Raw genomic sequence first — 13,834 nt, 5'->3', positions numbered from 1 at the left:
TACGGAGTAGATTACAATTCATTTTTCAGATTAAAGCCACCTGCATTAAGCATCCTTCCAACTATGACAGACCGTTTATTGCTTCTGATATGATTTTCTTCACCATAACTAAAATGCATCAGCAAAATAAATTATACGACGAAATAATGAACTCCTATTCTTCCGCATAATAAACTTACATCTCCTTACAATTATACGACGAAGATACAAAAAGAAAAATCCAGTTATAATTACATCTAAAAGCTAAATTAAACTAGAACATTGATCTAAAATCGGAAGACCCCTGTTCACCTAAAGGAGAGTCGGAGATGAGTAATGTCACCTTCACCAAAGAAATTAAGGACCTTAAGAAGATGAGGTGTATAATTACTTTTCGATAAAACATTCTTGCTCTTCCTTTATTCATCTTAATTCCTTCGAAAAAGACCATTCATGTTCTCCCATGGATAGCTTACATTAAAATTCCAATCAACTGAGGGTTATTCAAAAAGTATATCATGCAATCAGGTTGGATAAATAATCAAAACATTCACGACTTTTACGAAAATATCCATATAAATAAAGAAACCTAAAAAGAAAAAAACAATTTGAAAAAACTACATACCATTGAAAAGAAAAATCGTGGGAGATCTAGAATCCTCAGGAAATCAAGATGAACATACATGCTTCAGCTAAAGACATACAGAAAAAAGAGAATGTAAATTTCGAAACGAATTTGGAGTTTAAATCACCCAAATTATACTGATTTGGACATGAATTCATGAGCAGGACCACTCAACATCAAGAACTTCCGTAATCATAACTTATTATTACCTGAAAAGAAAAAAAATACAAAATTAATTAATCACAACAATTAGTTTGTAAAACAGAAAAAATTATGAAGAAAAAAGAAAAAATACAGTAGCGTCTCAATCAAATGAATAGCTGAAATACAGAATAAATAAAACATAAATCGGAAATGGAATAGTAGATAGAGACCGGAAGATGAACAACCAGTCGTTGTAAAGCGTGAGTTTTTATTTAAAAGAAAATTGGAAAGCGTGAAGGGCATAGGAGAACGGCATAAGAGTAGTGCAGTTTGGGCGGGAAAATGTTAAAAGGAGGACACGACACGTGTACAGCTTGAGAGGAAAATTTTAGTAATAGTTATAGATAGATTTACGCTTGCTGCTATGCATTCCCACAGACTCAAACACCATGCAACAGTAATCGGCACTGATCTGCTGCCAGCTGAAACAGATCACCGCTGATCTGCAGCGCTCAATATCAACCATCAGGATTGATCAGCAACCAACACCATTCAGCAGTCCTGGACACAACAACTTCAGCTTCTTCCTGCAAGAAGACTACTCTCACAACAAACCTAGAACTCCACAACAACCTCTCCAGCCAAACCAGTAGGTATAATAAGCACACCATTCCAAAATAAGTTGCATTCAATTCATTCCAAAACCAAACTTTCATTCAAATTATAGTCTTACAATTACTTATTGTCTAATAGGATAGGGATCGAAATTAGATTAAAATCAAGAAAGCGTTACAAAGGTTCTCCACATCGAAGTGATAAAAGTTTAGAGACATTAAGTTACAAAACCCAATTAAATACAAACACTTGTGAAGTTTAGCTCATAGTTTCTTTCCTTTGCATCCTTGGCTACTAGATCTGCTAGGTGGTTGGTCTTTCTACCCCTCTAACAGAAGCCGCATCTCTTAACACTGTTGCCTCAGTTCCCTGGAATCCATGACAACATTAATTAACTCATTTACATTTAATTAAACCATTGCACGTCTACATTAACCTAACCAATTTGTTACCAGCAACACCCACTACGACAGAAACACTAACCCAAGCACAAAAAGCTGCTCCTATCAGGGGTATTTTAAATAAAATTAGACATTGAGATTGAGCAGATAAAATATCAGGGGTATTTTAGATAAAATTAGACATTGAGATTAAAATTGGTCTATAAAATAAAGGAATAATAAAGAGAGGGGGGGGGGGGGGTCTTAAATTTTGGGGAAGATTAATTAGTACCCGTGATATCATCGTCGTTCTCTTGTTGGACTATCGTTGTGAAGATAGGGTCGCAAATGCTCTTTAGCTCGTTCAATTTCTCCTCAAACTTGTAGGGTTCAGGAAGCATATAGTTCCCATCTAACCAGTCGGTTATTTTCTCAATTGCATCGTCTAGCTTTCGTTTCTTCTGCATCCCAATTATTTCTTCGCAGCCTTTTGTTGTCAATTCATCAATATAGTTTGGCCTCTTCCAAATTGTTCTTTGCTATAACTGTTTTCTTGCACACCTCATCCTGATCTTTGAATTGTTTGGCCTCTTCCAACAACCTATCAATCTCATTCTTTTGTAATCTCCCACTTCCAGTAATAATAAGCTGTTTTTTTGTCCTAGTGTTTTTTTCGACAGTTGACACAGTCAAGATGCCATTCGCATCAATTTCCATGCATACAATTAAATCTGGAACACCAGCAGGTGCTGGAGGGATCCCTTCAAGCGTGAAGCTACCCAAGAAATTGTTATCCTTGGCCATGGGTCTCTCACCTCGTACACACAAATTTCTGCATAGGACTGATTGTCCAAATAAGTGGAACAACGGGTCAACCTCTTCACAGGGATTGAGGTGTTTTGAGGAATCACGACATTAAACAACCCATCAATATTAATCTCAACACCAAGGGATAAGGGGGTAACATCCAGAAGCATAAGGTCCGTACAGTTCATATCTACACCAGCCAACACAGCAGCATGAATAGCAGCACCACAAGCAACAGCCTCGTCTGGGTTAATGCCTTTGCTGAGGAACTTCCCTTGGAAAAATTCTTGCAACAAGTACTGAACTCTGGGGATCCGAGTTGAACCACCAATAAGGACAACATGATCTACATCAGTTATCTTCATTTTTGCATCATTCAGAGTTTCAGACACTTATCAACATGGTCCAAACAACGGGCAAACAGATCCTCATTTAGGCATTCAAAATTTTCTCTAGTGATGCTTGATAAGAAATTGATACCCTTAAAGAGACCATTAATTTGAATAGAAGCCTCTGTAGTATAAGAGAGGGCTCTCTTAGCCTCCTCACATGCAGCTCTCAACCTCCCAACAGCCCTAGGGTTGTCATTTATTTCCTGATTGTATTTACTTTTAATCTCGCGCATAAAGTGGCTTACCATTCTATTGTCAATATCCTCTCCACCAAGGTGGGTGTCCCCACATACTGCGATGACTTCAAAGACATTCTTTTTCACATTGATAATCGAAACATCAAATTTTCCACCACCAAAATAAAAAATCAAGACATTCTTTGATGTGGCAGCACTCTAATCAATCATCTTTTTGTGGCCATAGGCAATCGCAGCAACTGTTGGTTCGTTAATAATGCTCATGACTTCAAGTCCAGCTACTAATCCAGCATCTAATGTTGCCTGGCGTTGGGCATTGTTGAAGTAGGCAGGAACAGTTATCACAACTTTTTTAACTTTTGAACCAAGATATTCTGACGCAATATCTTTCATCTTATTGAGGACCATTGAGGATATCTGCTCAGCACAAAATTGCTTGTCTTCACCCTCACAGGAAGTTACCAAAATCATAGGCTTGTTGCCATTGTCACCATCAGGAGCAGGAACAACTTTAAAAGGCCAGAGACTCATGTCGTTTTGTAAACATTTGTCATCGAATCTCCTCCCTATAATCCTCTTCGCATCTGCCATAATCATGAATGTATCACCATTAAAGGGTTATGGTCTATCGACAAACCTTACATCAAAAACAATTTAAATATTCAAGGTGGATAAAACTATATGACATTTGACATTCAGATGTGTGCCGATCTCCGGACAATTCAAACAATTGCTAGCATAGCCTAAAATATCCATGAAGACTTGAAGAGAAATGGATAAGGTATTAAAACTCAGATAACTGAAACACTAAAAGGAAGCAACTATAAGAGTACATGCCAAATAATCATATAAAAGCAGTCAAGAGAATCACAGAAGAGTAGTCCTTGTAAAGTTCAATTACCATAACAAAACAAACTTTTGGTACTAATTAATTATAATACATAGAAAAGAAAGATATAACGAACCAAATATGGTGTTAGCAGGATTGTGTGCCCTCTGGTTCTTGGCAAACTCACCGATTAGGCGCTCTTTTTGTTTGAAGGACACCCAAGACGGCGTCGTGCATTTACCCAAGTCATTGGTGATGATTTCAGGACGGTTTTTCTCAGCATTCCATACTCCGACACATGAGTACGATGTGCCAAGATCGATTCCTATTGCTGTTTCACGATCCATTCTGGGTGTAACCAAATTAACATACAAAATTATCAAATGAACAATTATGCATCTAATCAGATTTGCTCAGTTTGATAAAATAAATAAAATCTAGGGAAACACCAACGTCAGGATCACCAAAAGCAGGAGAATATAGCAAGATACACTATAATGTTGAATCTAAAATCATTAAAGACTGAAGAAAAAGTACAATCCCTGGCAGAGGCAAAGAGCTGCTCAAGGATTCTGATACAAATAGTGAAGCTACCTAGAGAAAAGTATTAAAATAGAAACAATATTCTTAAAATAAGCCAACTAATAAGAGGGAAGGGTGAAGCATCTCCGTTAAAAAGGGATGAATACATACATAATCTCCCTAAATCCTCTGCATTTTATTAAAACATGATCTACGCATTAGAGTCGAATTCAAGTATGGAGATCCCCATTTTCTCAAATCAATATTGATGGTCACACATACTAGATTTTAATCAATCAAACACGTAGTTTCTAGACTATTGTGCGAAGAAAATATAATCAAGTTAGGTAGAGAACTAGGCCAAATGATAGACAGATGCTTGATCATATCTCGAACACTTACAACCATTAGATCGTTTGAGAATGTTAAATACAATAAAAAATGGAGTGAAGTAAATTGAGAAAAAATAATTAGAGAAAAAACCTAAATATTGGGCGTAATTTTGTCATTCAAATTAACCTAATATGAGCCAAAATAAACAAGACTTGAATCAAATTATACCTCAATAGAGAAGTAGTTCACTCAAGTTTGAACAAAGATACTGGGTTGCAAGCGGGGTGAAAAATTGAAAAAGCGGGATGAATAATTGAAAAAGAAAGAGAATGGAGAGTTGGAGAATACGAGCAAGGGCACTATTAAAATTACAGAATGGATTATGGGATATTCGGGTTTTCCGATAGTTAGGCGGGGCGGGTACGGCCGTACGGGACCCCCTCCCCTGCACCCGTACCCGCTAGAGCTGTCAAAGCTGACCCGACCCGAAAAACCGACCTGAACCGATCGAACCCCTGACCCACCATGATCCGAAATTATGGTAAAATAGGTAACCCGAAACCCGAACTGTACCCGACCCGAAAAAATCGATAACCGATTTTAACCCGATGTTGTAACACCCAAACCCGAACCCGACACCCGACCCGAAGATGACCGACAACCGAATTGACCCGACCGAATGACCCGAACCCGATTCAATACCCGACCCGATGTCAACCCGAAACCGATTGTAACTTGATGAAACCTGCTATTGACCCGACCTATGACAACCCGCTACCCGATTTACCCGACCTGTTGATAACCCGATTTGTCATTGACACGACCAAATATTAACTTCAACGATAAATCTATTTTAATTATTTATTACTAGATACTGAAAAATTAAAATGAGAAAAAATTCAAACATGTTGAACAACTTAACGTTTTTATATAAACTAGTTGTTGGACGACGCACTAACGTGCGCCGCCCCCTAAGTTATCAAAACCTATTTTGTGAAATTATGATCGATATAATTGTGAAAGTGATTTTTTTTTATTTCCAAATTAAAAAATCTATTAGCATGATTACTTTGTTTTCACAATTACTTTGTTTTTTAGTGGAATAGAAAATTCTTATCCCAAACCTTTAAAATGTATGAACTTGAAACACTATGCTTAAGCATAGTGTTTTGAGTCACATATAGGTGATTTTCACCATCACTAGGATCGGACCGCGCGCGAACGATGAAATTTTTCGTTTCCCATCGATCTGTACAAAAGTCACCATGCTTTAGATTTGAGATAAACATGTCGTGAGTAATTCAGAACACATGGCCATAAAAATACTCAATATCCTCATTCCTCAACTATCAATTCCTCACATATCAATTCCTCTCATACTACTGGAATTGTGAACTAATTTTCCTACTATGCTAATCTAATACCAAGTACTTCATATTTACTTTATAAAAACACACAACTGAAATTTGTTGGACTCTTTGCCAATTATTCTTCAAACATCTCATCATCTGATATGTTGGATTGTTGGGTGATCTGTTCCATTTACATGGGGTTGGCTAGCCAAATCAGCACTCAAGTCACTTGAAATGGGCGGCTGGACGTTATTTAGGGAAGGGTAAGACATTTAATATCTAGAGAAAAAACAAGACCAGATGAAGGACCAACTCTTCCTGAGAACATCTGCTGTGAAAAATAGACACGTCATCAAGAAAATCAGATTACTTATAAGGTTGTTTATAAATGTCCTCTACATTTAGGCAATTTAAGAACTGAAACCATTTAATTTGCATTCAAACATATTTCTTGAGAAGGCACTGAATATTGAAATCCTGTTGCGGGCTAACTATTGCACTCACATCTTTCATGGGTAAAAACTGGAACGGGGGGTAAACATACACGAGAAACATAAGTTCAAGATTTTGAAGAAAACATTGGTGAAGTAGCCAGAATATTCATACATGAAACGGTACCGATATACAATAAGGCTATATATTCCCCCGGAACACGGGATAGTAGGTACATAAATCACCTTGCTGCAACCAGGTACAAGGCCTTGAAGAAATTTCATCCTCTCACTGGTTTTTCCTCTCCTAACCTATATTCAAGATAAATGATCATCGTATGCATCAGTAACAACAAAAGATAAACTTTAATACCTACCAAGAAGAATCAATAAGGAAACGCATACCCTTTCTGCTAGATAATGATTGTTAGTAGTCTGTCCTCTTCGTGCTCTACATGCATGTAATCTTCGTTTGCCGACTCAGAAGCCTGAATACTCCATTTAACATGTCTTCCAATAGACTTATTTCCGATTGTACATTATTGAAATATACCCTCCATGCTGTTGAATTTTTGCATTGTTCTTCCTAGCTTCAACAGAACCCTGCTGAATTCCACTTGATTTCTGAGCCTCAGCAGCAGCCTAATACCAAAACCAAAACAATACCGGATGATCAACAACATATAAAGACTGAATAAATTTTGGTTGAGATATTCTGGTTAATCAAATAGAATTTTGAGTAACAGAAAAGAAGTACTTGAAAGCCTCTAGTAAATTTAGTGATCATACCTACCTTAATCAAGGCCATACTACATTGGTTTCAGACTTTCGGCACCCGGACCTCGGGTCTAGGTAAGAAAAGTATGCTTACACTAATCAACATCACTAATGTCTGACGGGTAGGATGGGTGATCAACACTGTTAGCAAATAATCTCAGTACTTTAGTAAAATTATTTTAGGGAAAGAAAGTGATAGGAAGTTAAGATCTACAGAATATAATCCCTTGATTATATGTTGTTTGGTATAAAAGTCATGACCTTGGCAAAAGACCTAATGAACATGAAGGTGAGATTTTCATAATACTCCCTAGGTTAAGGATTGTTTAATGGATGACCACAAACCATTGCACCCCTTCAAATCGTATTCTAGGCCTGGATAGCCTCAAAAGAGAGATCACTAATCATCTGAAGTGTAGAATATAGTTTTAGCCTTTCGCCTGAGTGACTTCCCTCCGTGATAAAACTTGGAGCTAACGAAGACTTTGAGAGTGTTAGCTACTGAAATACCTTATCACCTAGGTACCATAGGACATAAAGGTTATGCATGTCACTGGAATCCAGCCTATACATGTCAAACCATGAAATAGCTGAATTCTAATGACATCTATAAGCTGAACACCGTAGTTAGTAGAGGTTGTACTGTGAGCCTTAGACAAACACGATAATCTTAGCTATATATGAACCCCCTTCAAAGAAAGAGTTTTGTCTAAAAGGCCTCGAATCTTATATCTTTAAACTTTAAAGTACTGCAAAATGAAAATTAAAAGTAATACCCCAAAGAACAGATTGACCTGTAGGTGAAATCAAACTCTAATGTTCAAGGAAACAACAAAAAAGTTGATTCAATCAAGTTCTCAAAAATCAATAACCCAAGAAAATGGCAATAAACACAAAAACACAAAACACAAATAACCAAACCCTAACCATGAAATATATATCAACAATTTTTTATGCTCCAAATGTACCCTTGATGGTGCAAAGCTTGTGATATTGTCAACCTCTTGGCCACTATATAATCCTGATTGAGCCTACACACCAATCATCGATTCATTTCTATTTCTAACTACCAGAAAATCAATCTACTTTCACACTTTGTTAATTTCTTTATCCCTCTCAAACTACACTCTATTGTACAAAGCACAAGAATAACCCATTTTTCACAAAGTATCATATACATAACACAAATATTAAAAATTTGCACTTAAGAGAAGCGGTCAACACACAAACCCAATGCTGCAAATAGATTTTAAAAAAATTAAAACATCACATACTCACACTTGCTACACGATATATTAAACATGAAATCCATTCACGAAATCACAACACAGGAAGAAGGGGAGCTTAAAGTATAGCATCTTCGTTTTGAACAGTTTTTGATCTAATTCTTGTAGAAATTCTGCAAAAAGATGGAAAATTTTGATACATACAAACTATGCCCAACCCATCAAAGAACTTGTTAGCTTATGAATTCTCTACAAGATGCTATCCACGACAGACAAGATAAATAGAATGGCATTGTCGACTAAAGAACATGAATTCAAGTGATCGATAAAGGAAATAATTAAACACATAAATCCTAACATGATAGGATAGTAATGACCAAAACAGCTAGAATCTGGCAATATACTGTAATAATCTTCAGTTTCCACTGGTCTTCTGTTGCATTCTTAATCCAAATCTAAAAATCCTCTTTCAGTTTTAACTTTGGCTCAACTAAAAATGCAAACAAAATTACATAACTAAAAAAATCCTCAATTTTAAAAATTCAACCGAATAGAAGAACAGTAAGAAAGAAGCATCATTTTATCAATCAATTAAATCAATACTATTCTAAAAAAAGGCCAATCAATCAACAACCACAAAATCCTAGTACCAAGTGAGTATCATCTGATTCAATAGACTGTGATTCATCAGTTGAAACAATCAGTTTTGAGATGATTCATTCAATAAACTGTGATTATTTTATCCCTATAACTATTATAAATCAGGAAAAAGGATGATTCATTAGGTTCAACTGATGAGGACTTCATGGTTCTGATCTTAAAGCTGAGGAGTACACAGTTCATCAGGATTCAAGGAAGGAGGTGAATGGAAATGATGACTAAAAATTCATCTCCATATCTCAAGCATAATAAAATGGCATCTTTGCGGTACTTCAAACATATGATATTCACTATAGAGAAACATAGGTCCCTCACTCTCTCTAAAGGCCTATTGACAAGCAGTCCAAGTGATTGCTATGGACGGACAAAACTGAGAACCTCAACTTTCAGTTCAGTCACAGGAATGGCTTAAAAAACCTAGCTATAGTCCATGTTATTTAACACATCAAGAGAAAGGTGCCAGTAGGCTTAGTAAGAAGCTACACGACACCCATAATCCCTATCCAGTATCCACCCAAACCCAAGTTTCACCAAGGTAGGATAGTCGGAAAAAGGATATGTTCTTTGCCCAAAAAAATCTTTTTTCTTGCATTGGATTTTCTTTAATTCCCATCTTTCTTCTCACCTTGTGCATTTAATAAGTACCCTTCACCGAGGTAGGGGACAAACCGATGCAAACAGATGGAGATAACAAATTCACTGTGTGAGTATTTATGAATTTCAGAGTAAAACCTTGTTCAGAGTGTAGAGGTTAGCATAACAGCAATATGCATAGTATGAAAACGCAGGATTGAAGATGTTGGTCCACTGTTCTGGTGCAGGCATATGTTTTGTGGGGCATCGTTCGGGTTTTCTTTCATCATCCACCAGATCCAACCCAACCACCTGAAGGATAAATGACAGAATCCAACTCGATAACATAAGAAGCATATTTAAGAAAATATCACTAATTACAGGATGATTTTTTCAAGATTTTTTCAACATGCAATACAAACATGAAGTTTTCTGGCCTGACCCTTCCATGTGATTAATAGCAATTACAAATAAGACTGACAAGTGACAGTTCTACACACACTATTTCATAAGGATCATGCTAGTTCACAAAATACGTATACTAAGAACTAATATAAAATTAGCAGCAGTGGCATATTTTGAAGACTTGTGAAAAAGTTGCAGAGAAACAAATAAAAATTTAGGACATTATCTAAGACATTCCAAAATAGAAAACAGAATTTTGACACAAGATTTACAACTATGCTTTCGTTTCTCAGCAAGCGAATATGTAAAATACTCATATGTTCCCATTATTCAGATATTGTAGATTTCTACTCATACTGCAGATATGTAAGTTGAGATTAGCAATGAAATCGAAACAACAGTCCTGCAGTTTTTATGAATATAATAGGGGCAGTGTAAAATATTTGACAAGTGTTTCATGAGAATGCTCCTTCTGTAAATCATAAACACATTCAAAAATTGTCGGTATTTGGTTTTTATCCCAAGAACGCTATGCATGAGTGTCAAATCACATACTGATTAACTTATAGCTTGTTCACTGGGAAAAGTAACATAAGGCCTTGACTGGTAATGGGGGCATCTGACCACCAATATTTTAGCATCTCCACTGTAAGCATATAATTAATTCAAGCTCGTATATAGGCTTGCATGCTGCTGCAATTCCCAACAACAAGCTTAAGCTGAGAAAAAATTGTCGAAAGACATAAGAGGGAACTGGTCCTGCTTGGGTGTTTCTATTAATGGTGAAGTGAATAAAACACGTGAACATTACTGCAGAGACTGGATTCTTGCAAGCTTAAACCACAACGACAATTGGTAAACATACACTTGGCATATGTAGAACAACAACATTTAATGTGGTGTAACTATGTAAGTGCACAGAACACACCTCACAATAGGGGAGGATGGATTGGTATCCCGCTGAGTCCTATGCACTATCGTGGACTGCTTCTTCCATCTACGAACCAAAGTAATTTCAGTTAGAGATATATGAGTAAATGCAAGATTTATATGTTACCAAACTCGTCAATGGATTTGTCGAGATCGAATTGCATATGGTTTGAAAGGAAAACGAAGGCTTAAATAAGCTGACTTTTTCATTGTGTAAGAACAAACAAGGATGAATAAAGTAAGATTGTAATGTCGAAAAATTCCACCAATATTTTAGCCAAATATTTAGGGGAAATTATCACAGATTCACAGCTGAAAAATACATCAAAACACTCATATACGCTTTAGAACTTCTGAACATCAACCTGCAAATATCTTGTATCTTCAATGGTAGCTATAAGTTTGGAAAAATTAGAACATATATATTGAACCACATTTTTTAATCTTTTCTAGACAGAGAAAGTTGTATCCCGTACAAATCCCACCTAGCTGCTCAAAATTTTAAATTAGCTACCCCCAACTCGTGAATTTTCTGAGTGTTAAAAACCCAAACTCAAACTTATCCATTTTGCAGCAGAAGTCAACAAACATAATTAAAATAAAAAAAATCAGAACCCACAAATAAGTACGAGCATTCTGGTAATCCAAAAGATTGACGAAAAGAAAAGTGCAATCAGATGAAAGAAAAAAAATGATTAGATGATTATAAAAGAAGAACGGGGAATAAATTACCTTCCGTGGAGCTCCCTTTTGTGTGGTGAGAGGAGAAGGAGATAAACCCAAATCTGAAATCCCAAAAACACCAAAAAGAAACTCAAATTTTAAATAGATAGACCTAGAATATTCTAAAAATACAGAATTAAAGGAAGATAAGAAGAAAAGTACCTGAAATTCCTTTGAAGTTGAACGAATGAGATAGCTTGGATAGGATCAGATGATCGGAATTATAAACCCTAAGCTGAAATACCAAAACCCCCCAAAAAAACCTTGACGCAATCAAGGATATCAACCAAAGATGCTGAGAAAATAAACCCAGAGAACGACAACTCATGTATGAGAGGAGAATAGAAAAATTAGAGAACATAAATAGAGCGATCGAGTAGAAGTTGTTGGGTGGAATGGAGTAGCAGAGAAGAGCAATGGAGGGAAGAGAAAGAAGAGGAGACGAGAGAGGGGAGGGAAAATGAGAGCAGAAAAGAAACGAAGAGAAAGCAACAATCTCCACAAACACGAAACAAATTGGCGCGAGGTAGGGGTGACATAGTCCCTGCACTATTCTTAAGAATAAGACAAAATGAAAAATAAGGCAAGAAATTGGAGCATGGTAAATTCAAAGCTTTAGAAGTGTTAACATAAATAGAAGATATTATTAGGCTACTGCCAAATGAGTGTTAAACAACAGCATGAAGCATATATAGCGGCAATACAAAAGATTGGGGAAATCACCAACAAAAGCTTGCACTACTAACTATACCATAATCTAGCAGCGTGGTGAAACATCAGGAAATCACCGAAAGCAAAAACTTATCCAAGAACGCTGCAAAATACACCTACAAAAGCCTGCACTACTAACTATACTATAATCTATATACATAGCAGCGTGGTGAAACACCGTGAAATCACCAGAAGCAAAAACTTATCCAACAACGCTGCAAAACACCTACAAAAGCCTGTACTATTAACTATACCATAACCTATGTACACAGCAGCGTGGTGAAACATCGGGAATTCACCGGAAGCAAAAACTTATCCAAGAACGCTGCAAAATACTTTAGCTACACATCCACAAAAACAATTGCACTGGAAAAGGAAAAATCAGAGATTTAATTGCCTTCACCGTCATCATCAACTGTGTCATCGGCTTTTAAAATAGAAAAGGGAGAAACAAGACTCTCCACATAATCTATCATCTTAAAAGCCTCTGATTTGGACTCCCTAACAAAAACAATGACGGGTGAAATTGCACTTTTACGTGCATCAATAAGTGCTAGTCCACCATCCTTAATTTGTACACAAATGAACCCCCTGTATGTGAGCCCTAAAATTGTGGTGCAACATTTAGCCATCTCCAGATTCAAGTCCAATACATACAACTTAGTCCAAGAATCCCAGTCGTTATATTCTTGCAAACTCCAGAGCTCAAATATCCACTCAGGAGATCTCCCCCTGTGTACCTTGGAGTCATGAACAAAGGAAATACACAGACAATCATGTACTCCTATTACACCAAGCAACATCTGAGTTGAACGCGCAAGCGTAATAATTGACAAGGGTATCCTTTCAAATGTTTCAGCAGCGAGATCAAATTTGAGAATGTGGGTGTCGTTTGCGAGGTAATGCAATGCGTTTTCCATGAAAACTGAGTTAGTCTTCGAAATTGAACGAAAATCTTCATCACTAACCTTTATTAGGTTCCATTGAATATTCCTAAACAGATGCATTTGCCTTGAAAATGTCGCAATCTGACCTTTATAAACTGAAGTAGAAGAAACTAGGAGGATCGTGTAGTTCTTTAAGGAGTGGACATAGCCGAACTAGCAAGAATCTACATGAACATAAACGGAATTCCCACCAACAGGCGATATGATTTCCTTGCCTATTCTAGTGAGAGGGTTCCAAAGATACACATAATGTTCACTTGATCTCATATCCTGGAT

At 36.6% G+C, this 13,834-nt stretch overlaps 1 long non-coding RNA gene and 1 pseudogene across 1 annotated transcript; both read right to left on the bottom strand.

The window, feature by feature from the left end:
• Positions 1 to 536: 536 nt before the first annotated feature.
• On the bottom strand, positions 537 to 5,095 carry LOC110790882 (heat shock cognate 70 kDa protein-like; annotated as a pseudogene).
• Positions 5,096 to 6,722: 1,627 nt separating this feature from the next.
• On the bottom strand, positions 6,723 to 12,081 carry LOC110790883 (uncharacterized). The gene is made up of 6 exons (XR_002533945.2): positions 12,063 to 12,081; positions 11,910 to 11,962; positions 11,176 to 11,244; positions 10,002 to 10,154; positions 7,012 to 7,248; positions 6,723 to 6,918 (listed from the first exon to the last, which is right to left on the bottom strand). It is a non-coding gene; the product is annotated as an uncharacterized lncRNA (long non-coding RNA).
• Between the last annotated feature and the right edge of the window lie 1,753 nt (positions 12,082 to 13,834).

This window comes from Spinacia oleracea, chromosome 3 (assembly GCF_020520425.1).
Source record: "Spinacia oleracea cultivar Varoflay chromosome 3, BTI_SOV_V1, whole genome shotgun sequence".
In the NCBI taxonomy this organism is placed as follows: domain Eukaryota; kingdom Viridiplantae; phylum Streptophyta; class Magnoliopsida; order Caryophyllales; family Amaranthaceae; genus Spinacia; species Spinacia oleracea.
The sequence above is the reverse complement of the archived record's forward strand: the minus strand, read 5'-3'. Positions and strand labels throughout refer to the sequence as shown.